This window comes from Oncorhynchus keta, chromosome 31, assembly GCF_023373465.1.
Source record: "Oncorhynchus keta strain PuntledgeMale-10-30-2019 chromosome 31, Oket_V2, whole genome shotgun sequence".
In the NCBI taxonomy this organism is placed as follows: domain Eukaryota; kingdom Metazoa; phylum Chordata; class Actinopteri; order Salmoniformes; family Salmonidae; genus Oncorhynchus; species Oncorhynchus keta.
This window is the reverse complement of record NC_068451.1, coordinates 19,602,401-19,625,961: the sequence shown is the minus strand read 5'-3', so window position 1 is coordinate 19,625,961 and position 23,561 is coordinate 19,602,401.

Sequence of the window (23,561 nt, the reverse complement as noted above, 5' to 3'; positions counted from 1 at the left end):
CATAGCTCAGTATGTGGACCATAATTCAGTATGTGGACCATAATTCAGTATGTGGACCATAGCTCAGTATGTGGACCATAATTCAGTATGTGGACCATAATTCAGTATGTGGATCAGAATTCAGTATGTGGACCATAATTCAGTATGTGGACCATAATTCAGTATGTGGACCATAATTCAGTACGTGGACCACAATTCAGTATGTGGGCCATAATTCAGTATGTGGACCACAATTCAGTATGTGGACCATAATTCAGTATGTGGACCATAATTCAGTATGTGGACCATAATTCAGTATGTGGACCATAATTCAGTATGTGGACCATAATTCAGTATGTGGACCATATAATTCAGTATGTGGACCATAATTCAGTATGTGACCATAATCCAGACCATAATTCAGTATGTGGACCATAATTCAGTATGTGGACCATAATTCAATTCAGTATGTGGACCATAATTCAGTATGTGGACCATAGCTCAGTATGTGGACCATAATTCAGTATGTGGACCATAATTCAGTATGTGGACCATAATTCAGTATGTGGACCATAATTCAGTATGTGGACCATAATTCAGTATGTGGACCATAATTCAGTATGTGGACCATAATTCAGTATGTGGACCATAATTCAGTATGTGGACCATAATTCAGTATGTGGACCATAATTCAGTATGTGGATCATAATTCAGTATGTGGACCATAATTCAGTATGTGGATCATAATTCAGTATGTGGACCATACTTCAGTATGTGGATCATAATTCAGTATGTGGACCATAATTCAGTATGTGGACCATAATTCAGTATGTGGACCATAATTCAGTATGTGGATCATAATTCAGTATGTGGACCATAATTCAGTATGTGGACCAAAATTCCAAATGTCATATTATCTGCAAATAGTTAAAGTACAAAAGTGAAAATAAATCAATATAAATATGGGTTGTATTTACACTGGTGTTTGTTATTCACTGGCTGCCCTTTTCTTGTGGCAATAGGTCACAAATCTTGCTGCTTTGTCTGTCTGTCTGTCTGTCTGTCTGTCTGTCTGTCTGTCTGTCTGTCTGTCTGTCTGTCTGTCTGTCTGTCTGTCTGTCTGTCTGTCTGTCTGTCTGTCTGTCTCTCTCTCCCTCTCTCTCTTTCCATCCCGCAGAGGGTTTTGCCTCTCTCTCCTTCCATCCCGCAGAGGGTTTTGCCTCTCTCTCCTTCCATCCCGCAGAGGGTTTTGCCTCTCTCTCTTTCCATCCCGCAGAGGGTTTTGCCTCTCTCTCTTTTCATCCCGCAGAGGGTTTTGCCTCTCTCTTTCCATCCCGCAGAGGGTTTTGCCTCTCTCTCTTTCCATCCCGCAGAGGGTTTTGCATCATCTTTCGACTAGAAGAAAATAAAAAAAACAGGGACTCTGGAGATGAGTTCTTCACTTCTCAATTCAGCCTGGTCACGTCGATTAAGATGTGAACTTTTACATTTCCAGCAGTTCACATTCAGCTCCAGGGCCTTATCTGAAATTAAAAAGCCCCCCCTCTCTCCACGGCTTTGAAGTTTTTCTAAGCCACTCAAATAGTTTCCATTCGGAGAATGTGGAAGCTAAAGGAAGGCTTTGATTTCCGGAGTCGGCTTTGCCTGTCACATTGTGTTACGTGCTGGATGATCTAAAGAGGAAAATGGAACAACATCGCCATGCTGTCAGACGGCCCCACCCCTCCATTCTAAGTTCCAAACACTGACTCAAACCGTCATTGGCTAATGCAGAAGCCACATGACAAAGAACCTAAAGGACTAAAGAAGAGTGTTGGGTGTAGACCAGGGGTTAGAGCACAATGCAATTCTCTGACAGCATGTGATGATTGACTGTGGTCTATCATTTTCTGGAGGGTCTCTAAGAGAACATCTGAGCGAAAGGAAATAGAGATGCTTTGTAGTATGTTTCTCTCCCCTTCATCCAAAAACATCAGATGAAGACGAAGAAATACAATCTAGCGGAGCTGTCTGAAGCCGTTACTCGGATGACATCACTCTGAGCAGGTGTACTTTCAGGGTCCGTTTACTAGTCAGCCATAACAAGTCCAATTGCTTAAATCCTCATATTTTTGTGTTGTGTCACTTATTTTGATATACACTACACTTTACCATATCCAACTCAGACTGGGACAGCAAGAGGCCAATGAACACTAAACTCGCAGAGATGTGTAAAATCTGCTGGCTATTGAAAAAATACAGGCCAAGAACAGAGAAGACAGGACTGGAGAAGGAAAGCAGAGGAGAAGAGAAGAGAAGAGAAGGAGATAAGAGAAGGGAAGAGAAGAGGAGAGGAGAGAAGAGAAGGGGAGAGAAGAGAAGGGGAGAGGAGAGAAGAGAATAGAAGAGAAGGGGAGAGAAGAGAAGATAAGAGAAGAGAAGAGGAGAGAAGATAAGGGGAGAGAAGAGAAGAGGAGAGGAGAGGAGAGGAGAGGAGAGGAGAGGAGAGAAGAGAAGGGGAGAGAAGAGAAGGGGGGAGGAGAGAAGAGAAGGGGAGAGGATAGAAGAGAAGAGAATGGGAGAGAAGATAAGAGAAGAGAAGGGGAGAGAAGATAAGGGGAGAGAAGAGAAGATAAGAGAAGAGGAGAGAAGAGAAGAGGGGAGAAGAGAAGAGGAGAGAAGATAAGGGGAGAGAAGAGAAGAGAAGGGGAGAGAAGATGGGAGAAGAGAAGAGAAGAGAAGAGAAGAGAAGAGAAGAGAAGGGGAGAGAAGAGAAGAGAAGAGAAGGGGAGAGAAGAGAAGGGGGGAGGAGAGAAGAGAAGGGGAGAGAAGAGAAGGGGAGAGAAGAGAAGAGAAGAGAAGAGAAGGGGAGAGAAGATAAGGGGAGAGAAGAGAAGAGGAGAGAAGAGGAGAGAAGAGAAGGGGAGAGGAGAGGAGAGAAGAGGAGAGAAGAGAAGAGAAGGGGGGAGGAGAGAAGAGAAGGGGAGAGAAGAGAAGGGGAGAAAAGAGAAGAGAAGAGAAGAGAAGAGAAGAGAAGAGAAGAGAAGGGGAGAGGAGAGAAGAGAAAGAGAAGGGGAGAGAAGATAAGGGGAGAGAAGAGAAGAGAAGGGGAGAGAAGATAAGGGGGAGAGAAGAGAAGAGGAGAGAAGAGAAGAGAAGAGGAGAGGAGAGAAGAGAAGGGGAGAGAAGAGAAGGGGAGAGGAGAGAAGAGGAGAGAAGAGAAGGGGAGAGGAGAGGAGAGAAGAGGAGAGAAGAGAAGAGAAGGGGGGAGGAGAGAAGAGAAGGGGAGAGAAGAGAAGGGGAGAAAAGAGAAGAGAAGATAAGAGAAGAGAAGAGAAGAGAAGAGAAGGGGAGAGGAGAGAAGAGAAAGAGAAGGGGAGAGAAGATAAGAGAAGAGAAGGGGCGAGAAGATAAGGGGAGAGAAGAGAAGATAAGGGGAGAGAAGAGAAGAGGAGAGAAGAGGGGAGAAGAGAAGGGGAGAGAAGATAAGGGGAGAGAAGGGGAGAGAAGAGGAGAGAAGGGGAGAGAAGAGAAGGGGAGAGAAGAGAAGAGAAGAGAAGGAGAGAAGATAAGGAGAGAAGAGAAGAGGAGAGAAGAGCAGAGGAGAGAAGAGAAGGGGAGACGAGAGAAGAGAAGAGAAGAGAAGGGGAGAGGAGAGGAGAGAAGAGAAGAGAAGGGGAGAGAAGAGAAGGGGGAGGAGAGAAGAGAAGAGAAGGAGAGAAGAGAGGGGGAGGAGAGAAGAGAAGGGGGAGGAGAGAAGGGGAGGAGAGAAGAGAAGGGGAGAGAAGAGAAGAGAAGGGGAGAGAAGATAAGGGGAGAGAAGAGAAGAGGAGAGAAGAGGGGAGAAGAGAAGGGGAGAGAAGAGAAGGGGAGAGAAGAGGAGAGAAGGGGAGAGAAGAGAAGGGGAGAGGAGAGAAGAGAAGAGAAGAGAAGAGAAGAGAAGGGGAGAGAAGAGAAGGGGAGAGAAGATAAGGGGAGAGAAGAGAAGAGGAGAGAAAAGGAGAGAAGAGAGAGGGGAGAGGAGAGGAGAGGAGAGAAGAGAAGAGGAGAGAAGAGAAGGGATGAGAAGAGAAGGGGGGAGGAGAGAAGAGAGGGGGAGAGGAGAGAAGAGAAGGGGAGAGGAGAGAAGAGAAGAAAAGGGGAGAGAAGATAAGAGAAGAGAAGGGGAGAGAAGATAAGGGGAGAGAAGAGAAGATAAGGGGAGAGAAGAGCAGAGGAGAGAAGAGAAGAGGAGAGAAGAGAAGGGGAGAGGAGAGAAGAGAAGAGAACAGGAGAGAAGAGGAAAGAAGAGGAGAGAAGAGAAGGGGGGAGGAGAGAAGAGAAGAGAAGGGGGGAGGAGAGAAGAGAAGGGGAGAGGAGAGAAAGAGGAATGGGAAAGGAAAACCTCTGGCCCAGCAGCAGTATTCTCTATGTGTGGTCAGAGGGATATGAACTGTGCATTTGTCTTCTCTGTGTGCCGGTTGACTACCAATCGAACGGAGGACCCTGAACACAAAGGGGAAGGTTAAGAACACTTCACAGTTCACACATGCCGTTATCACCATGCTGAACCCAACAACAACAAAGCAACAAGACAACTGAGAGAGTAACAGGGCTGGGAGGGAAACTGGGCTGGGAGGGAAACTGGGATGGGAGGGAAACTGGGCTGGGAGGGAAACTGGGCTGGGAGGGAAACTGGGCTGGGAGGGAAACTGGGATGGGAGGGAAACTGGGATGGGAGGGAAACTGGGCTGGGAGGGAAACTGGGCTGGGAGGGAAACTGGGATGGGAAACTGGGATGGGAGGGAAACTGGGCTGGGAGGGAAACTGGGCTGGGAAACTGGGCTGGGAGGGAAACTGGGCTGGGAGGAAACTGGGATGGGAGGGAAACTGGGATGGGAGGGAAACTGGGCTGGGAGGGAAACTGGGATGGGAGGGAAACTGGGCTGGGAGGGAAACTGGGATGGGAGGGAAAGGGAAACTGGGCTGGGAGGGAAACTGGGCTGGGAGGGAAACTGGGATGGGAGGGAAACTGGGCTGGGAGGGAAAACTGGGAGGAAACTGGGCTGGGAGGGAAACTGGGATGGGAGGGAAACTGGGATGGGAGGGAAACTGGGCTGGGAGGGAAACTGGGCTGGGAGGGAAACTGGGCTGGGAGGGAAACTGGGATGGGAGGGAAACTGGGATGGGAGGGAAACTGGGATGGGAGGGAAACTGGGATGGGAGGGAAACTGGGCTGGGAGGGAAACTGGGATGGGAGGGAAACTGGACTGGGGATGTGACATGTGTAAGCTGGAACATAACGTTTGTAAGCTGGAACATTAGGGGCATTAACTTGCCAACAAAAATAACCAAAATACTGTCACCTCTTAATTATGTAATTATTAGAGAGTTTAATTGTATGTGAAATGTTTTATATACTTGTGTGTGAATGATACAATTCTAACAGTATATTTGCTTTAGCTAGATGGATAGCACAGTTGGAGAAGTCTCCCCTATGGTCTGTTCAACAGGGGAGGAGGGGAACCAGTCCAAACCTCAAGGACAAAGGGACTCACTAATTATCATTAGGTGCTGCTTCTGGCACTGAAGTCAGAAGGCCACTGTGGCACCATGTCACCCATAAACAGTAGGAGGCACCAGTCTGTGATTGTCTCAGAGGCTGGACTAAGAGGAGGGGAACTGAGCTGGGGGACAGTGGTTCGAATAGAAAAACAAGTATCCCGTCCACTCCTAAAGTTGGGTTGTCGCCTTGATTTGGGGGCCGGAAATGTTTGGTCTGTCTGTCTGTCTGTCTGTCTGTCTGTCTGTCTGTCTGTCTGTCTGTCTGTCTGTCTGTCTGTCTGTCTCTCTCTCTCTCTCTCTCTCTCTCTCTCTCTCTCTCTCTCTCTCTCTCTCTCTCTCTCTCTCTCTCTCTCTCTCTCTCTCTCTCTCTCTCTCTCTCTCTCTCTCTCTCTCTCTGGATAGAAGATAGAGACATGGAGCGGTTATAGCAGTGAATCCAGACACATCCGGGGAGATGAAGTAAACATGTAATGGGGTATTAGCTCAAGCTGTGCCCTCATTTGGAATGTCTGTTTCATTTCATGGCTGACATTTGAGAGCTGCGGATGGAGGTGTTCTGCATTACAGAGGGAGGAAGTGAGAGAGAGAGAGATTCCACCTTGGCACTGCGTTGCTTGGTGGGAATCTAATCAGATCTGACATCTGTCAGTCACACTTTGATGATCTGCTACCAAATGGAAAGCATCTGACGGGGGATGTATGAACACCCAGGTAATGGAGACAATAAATGGAGCTGATTTACCACAGGGGCTATTGGGAGCCAGCTAACACGCTCCGCTTGGAGGGAAGACGGCACATAGGACTTTATAATGACATACCAGACCAACTCACACATTCACATTTATTTATCAAATGACACCAAATGCGTTTGGAGTATTTCCCTGTTCCTGTCTTCCTGTGATGGTTAATGTCAGATGACAATTACATTCAAATTGATATTTCGTAAGATCCATTGCATTTCTGAGCACCCATGTGAAAAATAGCAGATTTGTTTGGGAGGGAGTGCTAAGATGATGTGTGAGTGTTTGGCCTTAGAATGAGGCTGACAGTCTGTCTGTTTGCCAATCAGAAAAGGTACGTGTGCTCTAGGATGTTTTGGTCTGTCTACCTCTTAACTGTAGACTGCATCTCTGCCAGCTCTCTCTAGCACCTCAGCACACCGTGAACCTCCCAGTGGGACAGTGTAAATGGGTAACGATCAACACACTTGGTGAGAGAGAGAAAGAGAGAGAGAGTGTGTGTGTGTGTGTGTGAGAGAGAGGGAGGGAGTGGGGTATACTAAGAGAAATCACCACCCTCTCTTTCACTCTCTCACCCCCTTTCTCTATCCATTGTCCCTCTTCCTCTCCTCCTCTCAGCATCCTTTCTCCAGAATCTAATGAATGCTCATGCCAGGACAATCAATCTTTAGTCACTCCTCCGTTCCTCCCTCCCTCCTTCCCTTTTTATCTCCCTCACACTGGCCGCTAGCAAAACGCCTCAATTGCCGCTAAGATATGCTAATCGTATTACTCCAATGATTACGCTGACCTCCCTGACCTCTGACAGACAGGCCCTTGCCTAAAAAAAGACTGATGAGAAAGAGGAAACAAGCGTCAGTTTAACTTGTTGCATTGCCCACAATAAACCAATAAATATTATAGTTTAGCTGTGTGTGTGAGAGCTCATCATTGTGACTCCACATATAAGGCTGGAGGGAGCTGGACAGTCATGTTTTAGTAATGGCCATGCAGGTGGCTTTGTCATTTTGACTGGCCAGAAGATTCCTGTGCCCTCACTAGATGGCAGTCTGACGCCAGCCTTTCCTGTGCATGTCACTCCCCCCCTCCGCAGCTATCCATGTGGAAGCTACACCAGTTCATTTAATGGAATGTCAAGAAATGGCAGCCTTTCTCTGTGCTGTTTGAAATACATAGTGAGTTTGAAGAAAGTGTTCCTCAGACTGAAGCAGTGTTCCTCCAATGTTTTGGAGGTTGTTCCTACTTTGCTTTCAACTACTTGGAAACTACTTGGAAATCAGTAGTTACGTTTTTTCGTTTTATTTAAGTAAAGCTGTAGTTTGAGTATACACTCTTAGAAAAAAGGGTTCCGAAATGGTACTTCGGTTGTCCCCATAAGAGATGGATTGGAAAGGGTTCTACCTGGAACCAAAAGGTTTCTACCTAGAACCAAAAAGGGTTCTTCAAAGGGCTATGGGGACAGCCCAAGAACCCTTTTAGGCTCAAGATAGCACTTTTTATTCTAAGAGTGTAGCTGCAATGTTGTTCACTCCTCCGGTGAGGAAAATACAATACATTTTCTGGAAATATTGAGAACAGAACATTAAGTCTGGAGTGTGTTTTGTGTCTGCATTACATTTCTTACTACTTGTGAATGTTACCAAGTCTATCAGTATGGTTGTATCAGTGTGGTTTTGTCATGTGATTCTATTTGCCCACACACAATTTTCTTAATGTAATAATATTCATGCAGGATGTCAATTTCTATCGCTCTTCCCCTCCATCATATTCTATTAATTTCTATTATTCTTCCCCTCCTTGCTTGTGAGGACAATCCTTTGGGCAAGACAGCGAATGACCCAACATAATAGTCCTGTGATTATATACACACAAATGCACACAGGCACAGAATAGTGGACACATACACATTTGCCTGCTCTTTTATTTTCAAACTGCTGAATATTTGAAAGCCTGCTAATTTTTATTACACTTTTATTATTATTATTATTATTATTATATTTTTTACATTTCAAGATGGTGTAGCAGTCGGATGTGTGTTTGTCTTGTCCCCTGTATAGTCTGTTTTTCTCTTTTTTTCTCTCGTATATATCGTATATATTTTACTCTCACCTTCCATCTAAGAGCTAAATATACTCTCCTGCAACCCGCCTCACCCAATGTGTTACGGATCAGCTATTTTTATACCTTATATCTGGAACCTCCATCAGAAGCTAGCCAGCTAACTAGCTACTAGCTATTAGCTATTGTTAGCCACTGCTCGCGGTCTTCACCTTTAGCTCGGATACCAGCCAGCTTTAGCTCGGACCATACCTGCCAGTCTGCACAGCGCAATATCAACCCAGAGCATATCGAACTGCTCTTCTCTACCACATCACCGGATTCCTGCCGCAAGCTCTGGACCATTACACCGGATCATTGCAGCTAGCTAGCTGCAACCGAGTGGCTATGTCCCAAAGCAAGCACCAGTTAGCCTTGAGCTAGCCCCGAGCTAGGCCCATCTCCCGGCCAGCCGATAAAGTTTTTCAGCTAATTATTGGGCTACAATACCTCTTTTGCCAATTGGCCTGGTCCCTTTATTGTCAACAGGGAGCCTCGCAGATCCATCACGACTGGTCTGCCGATGTAATCGTCTGATGTGGTTTCAACAGGCTTTTAAGTTGCGATGTCGCCGATGACCCATCTCCTAGCCCCGGCCCGCTAGCTTCTGAACGCCATGTCTCCCACTCGCCTAGCATAGTAGTGACTACCGAACGGCTCCTTGACTCACCTATTGCTGCTCATTGGACCCTATGATCACTCGGCTACACAGGTGATGCCTGCTGGACTGTCCATTGACACTGCACCTCTTTTTGTTCACCTGTCGGCCCCAGCCTCGAACTCAGGTCCTGTATGTACATAACTGACCCTCTCTGCCCAGTCATCGCCATTTACCCGTTGTTGTCTTAACTCTCCCGATCTCTAATGTCAATATGCCTTGTCTACGGCTGTCTCGGTTAGTTCTTATCGTTTTATTTGACTGTAGAGCCCTCAGTCCCGCTCAACATGCCTTAGATAGCTCTTTTGTCTCACCCCCCCACGCAACTTTGGTGCCCTCAGAGACGCAACCTCTTTCATCGTCACTCAGTGCCTAGGTTTACCACAACTGTACTCACATCCTACCATACCCGTGTCTGTACACTATGCCCTGAATCTATTCTACCACACCCAGAAATCTGCTCCTTTTATTCTCTGTTCCCAACGCACCAGACAACCAGTACTTATAGCCTTTAGCCGTACCCTTATCCTAATCCTCCTCTGTTCCTCCGGTGATGTACAGGTTAACCCAGGCCCTGTAGTCCCCAGTACTACACCCATTCCCCTAGGCACTCTCATTTGTTGACTTCTGTAACCACAAAAGCCTTGGTTTCATGCAATTTAACACCAGAAGCCTCCTCCCTAAGTTTGTTTTATTCTTTGCTTTAGCACACTCTGCCAACCCTGATATCCTAGCCTTGTCTGAATCCTGGTTTAGGAAGGCCACCAAAAATTCTGAAATTTCAATCCCTAACTACAACATTTTTGTAAAGATAGAACTGCCAAAGGGGGCGGAGTTGCAATCTACTGCAGAAATAGCCTGCAGAGTTCTGTCATACTATCCAGGTCTGTGCCCAAACAGTTTGAGCTTCTACTTTTAAAACTCCACCTTTCCAGAAATAAGACTCTCACTGTTGCCGCTTGTTATAGATCCCCCTCAGCCCCCAGCTGTGCCCTGGACACCATATGTGAATTGATTGCCCCCCATCTATCTTCAGAGTTCACACTGTGAGGTGAACTAAACTGGAATAACACCCCGGCCGTCCTACAATCTAAGCTAGATGCCCCCAATCTCACACAAATGATCAAGGAACCTGCCAGGTACAACCCTAAATCTGTAAACATGGGCACCCTCATAGATATCATCCTGACCAATTTGCCCTCCAAATACACCTCTGCTGTCTTCAACCAGGATTTCAGCGATCGCTGCCTCATTGCCGGCGTCCGTAATGGGTCCGCGGTCAAACGACCACCCCTCATCACCGTCAAACGCTCCCTAAAATACTTCAGCGAGCAGACCTTTCTAATCGACCTGGCCCGGGTATCCTGGAAGGATATTGACCTCATCCCGTCAGTAGAGGATGCTTGGTTATTCTTTAAAAGTGCTTTCCTCACGATCATAAATAAGCATGCTCCATTCAGAAAATGTAGAACTAAGAACAGGTATAGCCCCTGGTTCACTCCTGACTTGACTGCCCTTGACAAGCACAAAAACATCCAGTGGCGTACTGCATTCGCATTGAATGGCCCCCACGATATGCAGCTTTTCAGGGAAGTCAGGAACCAATATGCACAGTCAGTCAGGAAAGCAAAGGCTAGCTTTTTCAAACAGAAATTTGCATCCTGTAGCACTAACTCCAATAAGTTCTGGTACACTGTAAAGTCAATTGAGAATAAGAGCACCTCCTCCCAGTTGTCCACTGCACTGAGGCTAGGATACACTGTCACCACCGATAAATCTACGATAATCGAGAATTTCAATAAGCATTTCCCTACGGCTGGCCATGCTTTCCACCTGGTTACCCCTACCCTGGCCAACAGCTCTGCACCCCCCGCAGCAACTTGCCCAAGCCCCCACCCTGCTTCTCCTTCACCCAAATCCAGATAATCTGGACCCCTACAATCAGCTGGGCTAGACAATCTGGACCCTCTCTTTCTACAATTATCCGATGTAATTGTTGCAAACCCTATTTCTAGCCTGTTCAACCTATCTTTTGTATCATCTGAGATCCCTAAAGATTGGAAAGCTGCCACGGTCATCCCCCTCTTAAAAGGGGGAGAGACTCTATACCCAAACTGTTACAGGCCTATATCCATCCTGCCCTGCCTTTCTAAAGACTTCGAAAGCAGAGTTAACAAACCGATCCCCGACCATTTCGAATCCCACCGTACCTTTTCCTCTATGCGATCTGGTTTCAGAGCTTGTCATGGGTGCACCTCAGTCACGCTCAAGGTCCTAAACGATATCATAACCGCCATCGATAAAAGACAATACTGTGCAGCCATCTTCATCGACCTGGCCAAGGCTTTCGACTCTGTCAATCACGGCATTCTTATCAGCAGACTCAATAGCCTTGGTTTCTCAAATGACTGCCTCACCTGGTTCGGCAACTACTTCTCAGATGGAGTTCAGTGTGTCAAATCAGAGGGCCTGTTGTCCAGTTCTCTGGCAGTCTCTATGGGGGATCCACAGGGTTCAATACTACTCCCTTCACAAAACATGTTTCTCAAACTAGACACTCTAATGTACTTGTCCTCTTGCTCATCTGTGCACCGGGGCCTCCCACTTCTATTTATATTCTGGCTAGAGCCAGTTTGCGCTGTTCTGTGAAGGGAGTAGTACACAGTGTTGTATGAGATCTTCAGTTTCTTGGCCATATCTCGCATGAACTACTCTTCATTTCTCAAAACAAGAATAGAATTACAAGTTTCAGAAGAAAGGTCTTTATTTCCGGCAATTTTGAGCCTGTAATCGAACACACAAATGTTGATCATCAAATCAAATCAATTTATTTATATAGCCCTTCGTACATCAGCTGATATCTCAAAGTGCTGTACAGAAACCCTGCCTCAAACCCCAAACAGCAAGCAATGCAGGTGTTGAAGCACGGTGGCTAGGAAAACCTCCCTAGAAAGGCCAAAACCTAGGAAGAAACCAAGAGAGGAACCAGGCTATGAGGGGTGGCCAGTCCTCTTCTGGCTGTGCCGGGTGGAGATTATAAAAGAACATGGCCAAGATGTTCAAATGTTCATAAATGACCAGCATGGTCAAATAATAATAATCACAGTAGTTGTCGAGGGTGTAGCAAGTCAGTACCTCAGGAGTAAATGTCAGTTGGCTTTTCATAGCCGATCATTAAGAGTATCTCTACCACTCCTGCTGTCTCTAGAGAGCAGGTCTGGGACAGGTAGCACGTCCGGTGAACAGGTCAGGATTCCATAGCCGCAGGCAGAACAGCTGAAACTGGAGCAGCAGCACGGCCAGGTGGACTGGGGACAGCAAGGAGTCATCATGCCAGGTAGTCCTGAGGCACGGTCCTAGGGCTCAGGTCCTCCGAGAGAGAGAATGAAAGAGAGAAAGAGAGAATTAGAGAGTGCATACTTAAATTCACACAGGACACCGGATAAGACAGGAGAAATACTCCAGATATAATAAACTGACCCTAGCCCTCCGACACATAAACTACTGCAGCATAAATACTGGAGGCTGAGACAGGAGGGGTCAGGAGACACTGTGGCCCCATCTGATGATACCCCCGGACGGGGCCAAACAGGAAGGATATAACCCCACCCACTTTGCCAAAGCACAGCCCCCACACCACTAAAGGGATATCTTCAACCACCGACTTACCATCCTGAGACAAGGCTGATGCTCCAGATACTCAACTAGTCTCAAGAAGGCCAGTTTTATTGCTTCTGAAATCAGCACAACCGCTTTCAGCTGTGCTAACATAATTGCAAAATGGTTTTCTAATGATCAATTAGCCTTTTAAAATTATAAACTTGGATGAGCTAACACAACGTGCCATTGGAACACAGGAGTGATGGTTGCTGATAATGGGCCTCTGTACGCCTATGTAGATATTCCATAAAAAATATGCCGTTTCCAGCTACAATAGTCATTTACAACATTAACCATGTCTACACTGTATTTCTGATCAATTCTATGTTATTTTAATGGAGAAAAAATGTGATTTTCTTTCAAAAACAAGGACATTTCTAAGTGACCCCAATCAAAACACTGAATGGCTGCCCACTATGTGAATAATAATCTCAGCACAAGGCAGCAGGACTGATCTACACTCATAATATCAGTCTAATTCCCCGAATGGGAATCATCATGTTCCCATAGATTCCCCTTCAAGAAACTGAAACGGTTTATGTTTGGTCTGGACACATCTGTCCTTGGCTTTGTGTTGCTGCATTTCCATGTGGCTGCAGGCCAGAGTGTGCTGCTTCTGTTGACTATCCATGCATGATTTATTCTGCAGATAGGGGCCTTCCCCCTTTTATAGATAAATTGAAACCAATAAAGAAACACGGAAGCCGGCCGATGATAGTGTCGTGGTTAAGAAGAGAGTCGATAAAAATTATGTTTTTGCAGGACAGGAGTGGGCTTGTAAATGTTTCATGCTTCTTTCTGAAACGCATCGATTTTTATTGGGCTCCATTCATACCTGATTAATTGTGCGTTTCCCTCCTCAAGGGTACAGAGAGCTGGCGTTGGTGCTCTGTGCCCCAGGATCGCTGCAAAGCCTTCTGGCATATGGGTGCAGGGGCCGAGAGTGGATGAGGGCATCCATGTTGGGTCCATGTTGAGCCAGACTGAGCTGTTAGTTGCAGCTCCTCTGTGAGAATGGCCATACAGTACATACCACCAAAGACGTTATATTTCAAAAGGAGATGTGTGTGGTTAAATCTGTGACATGGTGGACAAGATGACATCCCTCCCTGTGCTTCACACATCAATACAGAGAGAACATATACGGGACATTTACAATTCAAAGCTGAGAACTAGGACAATAATAGACAAACTAGCGTAATTACAAGATAAAGAAAGATAACGTAAAGTAAAAACAAAGGACCAAAACACCCTTAAATTATCCTGCTTTCCAGAGGGGGAACGCTTTCACATTAGAGGAAAAATGCACAGCAATTTAGCCTCACTGGAAGCCAGTAATCAAGACGCTCCGTGGTTAGAATCATTCTTTCTGTTTTTCTTTCTCCTTCTGTCTCTTCTTTGTTTTATTTGTACAGCGACGATGTCGAGACAACAATCAGTGCTTTAGGCTGGGATGTTTATAGAGAGTGAATGTATTGAGAATCTGACCTTTTCCTTCACACGGACGCATGCACGCACACACACACACACACACACACACACACACACACACACACACACACACACACACACACACACACACACACACACACACACACACACACACACACACACACACACACACACACACACACACACACACACACACACACACACACACACACACACACACACTCTTATATGTGCCTTTTGTGACAGAGGAGGAGTGAAAAGAGCTTTTGTAGTTTATAACGTGTTTGCTTTGGTTTTAATGTGTTGTTCAGAATAGGTTAGAATCATTCTGAGCAGTGTTAAAGGTTCTGTTTATCGACCTTGCCAAACGAAGCGTTGGCCAGGCGGGCTGGGCAGACAGGACAGAGGGGAGGGTGGTGGTGGAATAGACTCAGAGATAAAGATGAGAGGATAATGGAAGCTTACCACCTGAGGGGAATCTAGGTTTTATATGTCTATTGTCTGTTGTGCTCTCTCTCTCTCTCTCTCTCTCTCTCTCTCTCTCTCTCTCTCTCTCTCTCTCTCTCTCTCTCTCTCTCTCTCTCTCTCTCTCTCTCTCTCTCTCTCTCTCTCTCTCTCTCTCAGACCTGAGGATAGAAGGCACATAAGGTGCTCAAAAAGACAGATTTTCTAAAAAACAAGAAACCAGACAGTGAATATTTTAACATTTTGTAGTCTGTGTAACAGGTTGATTTGTTACTACAGTACAATCTTTTATTAAATGTGTATCTTGAAAGACAAAGTCATCATATATTATCTACTCTCTTATGTGCTGGCATATCAACAATCAAATGAAGACAGAGATATATTCCTCTTGACCTATATCTTTACGCAACAGTCTAGATCAGGGGTAGGTAACCATGGTCCTGGAGTGGCAGGGGCACCTCGTTTTGGATTTAACCGACCTGGAAGCCCAGGTGTGTTGAATTTAGGCAATCACTGAACTGATCCATTAGCTCAGTTGGTCAAGTGTGGTGCCTAGTTGGAACAAAATCCTGCAGTTCCTTTAGCACAGGAACAGGGTTGCTACCCCTGGTCTAAACTACCAATGTAAAATACATCTAAACAGGCCTGTTTGTGTAATCTATAGCTACAGTATGTGTGTTCTGTAGCAGTGTGTGTGTTCGGTAGCGGTGTGTGTGTTTGGTAGCGGTGTGTGTCTGGTGTTGGTGTGTGATGTTCTTTGTGAGAGAGACAGGAAACAGATGCTATGTTGTTACTGTGCTGCAGTGCTTAGGTCAAGCCACAGGCGGGTGCTGTATTATCCCTGCCATGACTCCTTCCATGAGTGACTGCTCCATCCCCTCGCTCCCCTCGCACAAACACATGAACGTTTTAATATTTCATCACACACGTGAACACAAACACACACAGACAGATAATGTGTGACTATTTCATCTCCTCTTCATTGTATCACTCTACTTGTTGGGCTAGTAACTGAAAGGTTGTTGGATCGAATCCCCGAGCTGACAAGTTAAAAATCTGTTGTTCTGCTCCTGAGCAAGGCAGTTAACCCACTGTTCCCCGGGCGGCGAAGGTGTGGATGTCAATTAAGGCAGCCCCCTGCACCTCTCTGACTCAGAGGGGTTGAGTTAAATGCAGAAGACACATTTCAGTTGAAGGCATTCAGTTGTACAACTGACTAGGTTTCCCTTTTCCCTTTTCCCCTTACTTGTACTGCAATATTGACTGTCACGGCAAATCATTGTAGAGCCCCTCTGTTAGTCTTTGGCTTCAATGTCAAGCATTTGCCATAAAAATCCCACCTTTCAGGTTCTGTTTTACTGCAAAGGAGGAGATTATGAAGGTGTATGTGTGTACCATATTTTAGTTCTCTGTCTCTATCTTAAGATCAAATAACTGTGCCTTTACTGTCCCTAGGGAGGGGACTGTGCATCTGTTTCCGTTTTTTAGTACATTCGTTCATCACAACCGATATCTCAGACACCACAGGCACAATTTAGACAAAACTTAGGTGAATGTGTCTTGCCATAGATTTCTGGCATCTACAAAATTCCAACATATGGTGACGCTATAACAAACAATTGAAAATGCTAACTTTGAAAAGTCATGGCCCTAACCCCGTTTGACCTAAAGTCATGCAATTCGGTACATAGGTCCCTCTCCTCACAAGGAACACATTTTTCTCAGTAACCCATAAGACCTGCCATGATATATTTTCCACCATTTAGAAATGTGTGAAAAATGGCATCAAATGACCGATCTGTTCAAAACTTGATATGTTGCATCAATTGACACTGATCTCCCGACGCAATACTTTCTAGACTAGGACCTAAACAACATGGCCGCTATTGATTAATAATAGTTCAAGTGTTTTACCAAAGTAATCTCACTCACACACACACACAAACTGTACATCCAGCCAGTGGTCTCTTTGGTATGGGCAGGTTGTCATGTTTGTGTCTGGGGAGAGGAGAGAGGACACTGTGTGTGGCAGAGGCCAGCGGAATAGGCATCTGCCATGTTGCTGTATAATCAGCAGTAGAGTGTGGGGGAAACTTTGAAAGATAATAACACCATGAATGAGTCCCAAATTGCACCCCTTTTGCTTTGAATTGCATTACTTTTGATCATAGATCCCATAGCGTTCTCTGGTCAAAAGTAGTGCACTATAGGGGTAGGGTGCCATTCGGTACCCAGGATATGACTCTAATTCTCTCTGTCACATCCACTGTGCTGCTGTATACTAGAATTACAGCTATCATAGAAGCATTGGTTCAGGAGAAGGTGAGACTCACTTTATGACTGATAACAGGATACTCGAACTCAACACAAAGTCTCAAACGTAGCTCATTGTTTGGTTATACGTGTACATTTTAGGGCACTGAAAGCATAGACTCAAGGAGGGGTGACCTATGAGAATGTCTTGAAATGGACACAGCGTTTATATCTATGAGATGGTTTCATGTCTAGCACTGTTGGTATCTTCATTGATAGATATTCCTGTAGATGTTCATATTGGTGTTATTGGTGAAGTCTTTTCACAGTACAGCTATGGCATCTTAATCTAGTACTGTTGGTCTTCATTGGTAGATACAGTATTCCTATAGATGCTCATAGTGATGTTATGGTAATGCCACAGTGAACGTACAGATATAGGATCTTAATTTGACTAGTATTGTCACAGCAAAATAATCCTGCAGCAACAGGTTTGAACGTTTAATCCATAATGTTGCTTGATCAGTTGATCGGTCAAAATTAGGCTTCATGAAAAGTGCAGTACTGTTAATATATCTGTGTGTGCAGTAAAATTCTTAAATCTGTAAATTGTTTTGGTATTTACCTTCTATCTATGAGGGCACAAGGCGAGACCCAAATGCAGACACAGGAGGCAGATGGTTGAGCTCCGATATTTATTATGACTAAAGGGGTAGGCAAAAAAGCAGGTCGGGTGCAGATGAGAGTTCATTAACCAGATCAGAGTCAAAACAGTACCAGGTGATAGGCAGGCTCGAGGTCAGGACAGGCAGGGGTTCAGTCACCAGGTCAGAGTCAAAACAGTACCAGGTGATCGGCAGGCTCGAGGTCAGGACAGGCAGGGGTTCAGTCACCAGGTCAGAGTCAAAACAGTACCAGGTGATCGGCAGGCTCGAGGTCAGGACAGGCAGGGGTTCAGTAACCAGGTCAGAGTCCCAATGGTACAAGACAATAGGCAGGCTCGAGGTCAGGACAGGCAGGGGTTCAGTAACCAGGTCAGAGTCCCAATGGTACAAGACAATAGGCAGGCTCGAGGTCAGGGGCAGGCAGACTGGTCAGGCAGGCTCAGACTCAGGACAGGCAAGGGACAAAACCAGGAGTGCGAGAAAAGAGAAACTGGGAAAGCAGGAGCTGAGAAACAAAAACGTTGGTTGACTTGACAAACAAGACGAACTGGCACAGAGAGACAGGAAACACAGGGATAAATACACTGGGGAAAATAAGCAACACCTGGTGGGGGTGGAGATAAGCACAAGGACAGGTGAAACAGATCAGAGCGTGACACTATCAGTTCTTTGAAAGTTGGGTCCCTGCTGGAGTGTCTGGGAGAGAGAAACAGAACTGCTTATCAAGTGTGAAATCTGATGAGGATGACCCAAATGAAACTTTATGCTAATTTCCCTTAGTGAGTGTGTGTATATGTGTGCGTGTGTGTATGTGACAGTGTATGTACTCCCTTGTGTGTGTGCTTGCATGTCTTGTGTGTGTGTGTGTGGCGCTAGACCCTCTGGCTATAGACAATCCAAATGAGATCTGAGAGGAATTACATGTCAGGTCGGTTATTCGTCAAACATAGCAGCAGCGAGAAGCAAGATTGAATGATGGAGATAGCATCTTCAATCATCGGGTATAGGAGACCACTTTGCAGGTTTTATCTCCACGATATATTACACATGGGCATATATCATTATGTGCGTCTATCTACTCTGTCTTTGGGTGAAACAGGTTGCAGAATGTGAATCAATACAATAAAAAAGCATTGGACAAATATCACATTCCGTACCCCCTCCCAGACACAAGCTTAAACCTACAGTACGTCGGCTTGCATGTTACAGTTGGCAGAAAGTCAGTGCAATAGTTTCAGGAAAATTCTCCATGTTTACTCCACTCCTTCCACACGTATACACAGATCCTCTCTGTGTGTGTAAGAGTAAGACTTCATAAAACATATAACAGCCCACGAGAGGAGAGCTCCCTCTAACTTAACAGTATTTAACAGTACTAAAGTCACTGCAATATTAAAGCTGAGTCACTCCGTGCACTTCCTGGTTGGTCCTCTTCCTTGTTGGTGCTCTTACTTGTTGGTGCTCTTTCTTGTTCGCACTCTTCCTTGTTGATGCACTTCCTGGTTGGTCCTCTTCCTTGTTGGTGCTCTTACTTGTTGGTGCTCTTTCTTGTTCGCACTCTTCCTTGTTGATGCTCTTCCTTGTTGGTGCTCTTACTTGTTGATGCTCTTACTTGTTGGTGCTCTTACTTGTTGGTGCTCTTACTTGTTGGTGCTTTTCCTTGTTGGTGCTTTTCCTTGTTGGTGCTTTTCCTTGTTGGTGCTTTTCCTTGTTGGTGCTTTTCCTTGTTGGTGCTTTTCCTTGTTGGTGCTTTTCCTTGTTGGTGCTCTTCCTTGTTGATGCTCTTCCTTGTTGATGCTCTTCCTTGTTGGTGCTTTTCCTTGTTGATGCTCTTCCTTGTTGGTGCTCTTCCTTGTTGATGCTCTTCCTTGTTGGTGCTCTTCCTTGTTGATGCTCTTACTTGTTGATGCTCTTCCTTGTTGATGCGCTTCCTTGTTGGTGCTCTTCCTTGTTGATGCTCTTCCTTGTTGATGCTCTTCCTTGTTGGTGCTCTTCCTTGTTGATGCTCTTCCTTGTTGGTGCTCTTCCTTGTTGATGCTCTTCCTTGTTGGTGCTCTTCCTTGTTGATGCTCTTACTTGTTGATGCTCTTACTTGTTGGTGCTCTTCCTTGTTGATGCTCTTCCTTGTTGGTGCTCTTCCTTGTTGATGCTCTTACTTGTTGATGCTCTTACTTGTTGGTGCTCTTCCTTGTTGATGCTCTTCCTTGTTGGTGCTCTTCCTTGTTGATGCTCTTACTTGTTGATGCTCTTACTTGTTGGTGCTCTTACTTGTTGGTGCTTTTCCTTGTTGGTGCTTTTCCTTGTTGGTGCTTTTCCTTGTTGGTGCTTTTCCTTGTTGGTGCTTTTCCTTGTTGGTGCTTTTCCTTGTTGATGCTCTTACTTGTTGGTGCTCTTACTTGTTGGTGCTTTTCCTTGTTGGTGCTTTTCCTTGTTGGTGCTTTTCCTTGTTGGTGCTTTTCCTTGTTGGTGCTTTTCCTTGTTGGTGCTTTTCCTTGTTGGTGCTTTTCCTTGTTGGTGCTTTTCCTTGTTGGTGCTTTTCCTTGTTGGTGCTTTTCCTTGTTGGTGCTCTTCCTTGTTGGTGCTCTTACTTGTTGGTGCTCTTCCTTGTTGGTGCTCTTACTTGTTGGTGCTTTTCCTTGTTGGTGCTTTTCCTTGTTGGTGCTTTTCCTTGTTGGTGCTCTTCCTTGTTGGTGCTCTTCCTTGTTGGTGCTCTTCCTTGTTGGTGCTCTTCCTTGTTGATGCTCTTACTTGTTGGTGCTCTTCCTTGTTGGTGCTCTTACTTGAACATTGCTCTGAGGTTAAAGACTGGCTATTTACTTTAGCTCAAGCTGTGCTCTTTTCTTTTTCCTTACATCCAAATATGGACACATTCCTAAAGAGAATGTTCTGAAAACAAAGGGAGAGTCAAATCAGAGGAAATTACATGAGAGGATTTATTTTATTCTCATCGCTATGATAGACTCTATGCCTGGGATGTGAGGTCGACGGGGACAGGAGACCCATAGAGGACTAGAGGACAGAAGCCAGAGGAGGTAGAATGAAGGTCCAAGGTACCCCTGGCAGGGTGTCAGACATGCTCCTCCTTCCTTATCAGTCTAGCCTGGCCTTAATCAGGAGAAACGTTGAGTCACAACAGCAGCCATTAGCCGATGTCAGGGTCAACACGCTCGTTAACCCTCGTTAAGCCTCATCAAGGTTCACTGGCTCATTAAACCTCGTTAAGGAGTGGTTGAAGTTGGGATGCTCTGGCACGTCAGTCGCATGTAGCTGTCAGAAACATTAACCTATTTAATCCCATCGGTAACAACAGTGACCATAAAAAACTTTTCAGTTATAAGGCTCTAAGAATTTTACTGAATGATATATCAATGCATTTCCATCAAATATTGAAATAGTAAAGGGTCTCAATGAAATATGTGCAGTGTCACATGTTTATTGTAAATTGTCACATGACCAGAGCTGTTTACTTCCTGGTTGCACCATGAGAAGACGATGGCTGCATCAAAGCTCCCAAACAAAAGGTTAGTAAACATAAAGATATGACAAAGATTTTTGGTACACATCATCAGTAAGGTGTCTAGTATTGATATGCATTTGCAATTACTCAACTTTGTTCAGTGTGGTCATAGAATGAGTAAACATGTTGACGGCAACAATAGTGACCAGAGGGATAACACAGGGCATCCAGGTGTACACACTTATACACATACATAGTTCTTGTTCTACCTGACTTTCTACTCTGTTCTTTCTTTTAGTTTCACTTTGAGTCAAGTTCTGGATATGTTGGATCTAGGTGACTGCCCAGACAAGACACGCAACATTGCAGTTATCCCTCAAAATGAGAAAGATGCTGTCCTTAGTGAATGTGATAGCGATGGGTCAGATATGGACTATGGACAGGCCATTTGCCAGCCAGACTGTTGAATGCATATGCTGAACCTATGCAAACAGATCATGACAGGAACAACGTTATCAGTGATGATGACCCCCCCATCCACAACCTTCCCCACCCCCCTCCATTGTTGATAATGAGGAACCAAAGGCCTCTACCCGCCAGAGGGTCCAGTCAGAAGAGCCAAGGGCCTCTACAAGCCACCGATGTGATTCCAAAACACATAGTATTCAGCCCAAATATGCAAATGTTTGGCACGAAACCACTGAGCCATGGAAGGAGATCTTTACTGGCTGCTACTGTTGAAGATCAGGCAGGATATGACAAAGTATTCAGCCCAAATATGCAAATGTTTGGCACGAAACCACTGAGCCATGGAAGGAGATCTTTACTGGCTGCTACTGTTGAAGATCAGGCAGGATATGACAAAGATATGACTGGCCAATCAAGACGATGCACCGGTTCCAGAGAAGTCGTCATGGTGACAAACACACTACCTATGCATGTGAGAAATGCAAAGCGCCACTGCACATTGAGTGCTTCAAGATATACCATGGACAGCAGAAAAGGAGATAAGAGCGAATGAAAAAGGCCTGAAAAAGACAATAAAAGAAAAATAGAAAAGTCGATAAAGGGTGAGGAGAAGCAATACAATGGACTCTAGGAAGAAAAGTATAGTTGACGAAAATAATCAAAATAACTGAAATGTTTTTGGAAAAGAGGATCAATTGATTCAAGACATACAGTATGACAGTAGTTCTGACTGATCACAGTTCAAAATAGTGATGCACAAACTAATCGTGCACTTGGTTCTGAACCTCTATGATATAAATATATATAAGCACTCATTGTGCAGTGGCAGTTATACAGTGGGGCAAAAAAGTATTTAGTCAGCCACCAATTGTGCAAGTTCTCCTACTTAACAAGATGAGAGAGGCCTGTAATTTTCATCATAGGTACACTTCAACTATGACAGACAAAATTAGAAAAAGAAATCCAGAAAATCACATAGGATTTTCCATGAATTTATTTGCAAATTATGGTGGAAAATAGCTATACTCAGCTATATTGCTGAATGGGGTTGAATAGAACCAAAAAATGGTTAAGGAAAGTAGCCGTAAGGATCAGAATGGGTAACTATTTAATTAAATGTCTTGATTTGTAGCGAACTAATAATTCACCACGGGGATTGAACTTTAGATGCCAAAACGTCCGTAAATAATTTGTTGGGGCCGTTCTTATGATCCTAATTTACATAGTCTTTCTAGGGCATACAGTACCAGGGCTTTTGGCACCCCTAGGTTGCTACGCAGCAGCCAACCAGCAGAGTTTGTGACGCTCTAGTCGGGAAACTGGGGGCCTGGGCGGAACCGAATATGTGTGTGTACTGTAAGTGTTTGTGTGTGTGCTTCGTGTGTGTGTGTGTGTGTGTGTGTGTGTGTGTGTGTGTGTGTGTGTGTGTGTGTGTGTGTGTGTGTGTGTGTGTGTGTGTGTGTGTGTGTGTGTGTGAGGGGTCCAGGTGGAAGTTTAATAGTGGTGTGTTTCCCGGCCCTTTCCCTGCCGTGGCCCTGTGTTGAGCTCACCTGTGTTTCCCAGGTCTGATGTGATCCATATAAGCATGAAGAGAGAATGAGAGCCAGAGAGAGAAGGGGAGAGAGAGATAAAGAGAGATTGGATAGAGAGTGGGAGGGAGAGAGAGAGAGAGAGGGAGGGAGAGAGCGTGAGTGGGGGGATGGATAGATAGATAGATAGATAGATAGATAGATAGATAGATAGATAGAGCGTGGGGGGATATAGAGAGAGAGAGAGAGAGAGAGAGAGGGAGGGAGAGAACGTGAGTGGGGGGATGGATAGATAGAGAGAGAGAGTGGGTGGGATAGATAGAGAGAGTGGGGGGATAGAGAGAGAGAGAGAGAGAGTGGGGGGATAGAGAGAGAGAGAGAGTGGGTGGGATAGATAGAGAGAGTGGGGGGATAGAGAGAGAGTGGGGGATAGAGAGAGAGAGAGAGAGTGGGTGGGATAGATAGATAGAGGGAGAGAGGGAGACAGACAAACAAAGTGGAGGAGAGGGGAGCCGAGGGGACACTTAATTGAAAGATTTATGAAGCCTCCCTGCGAGCGGAAAATGTGTTTGAAAACCTGGTGTGTGAGTTTTTGTGTGTGTGTATATGTTTGTG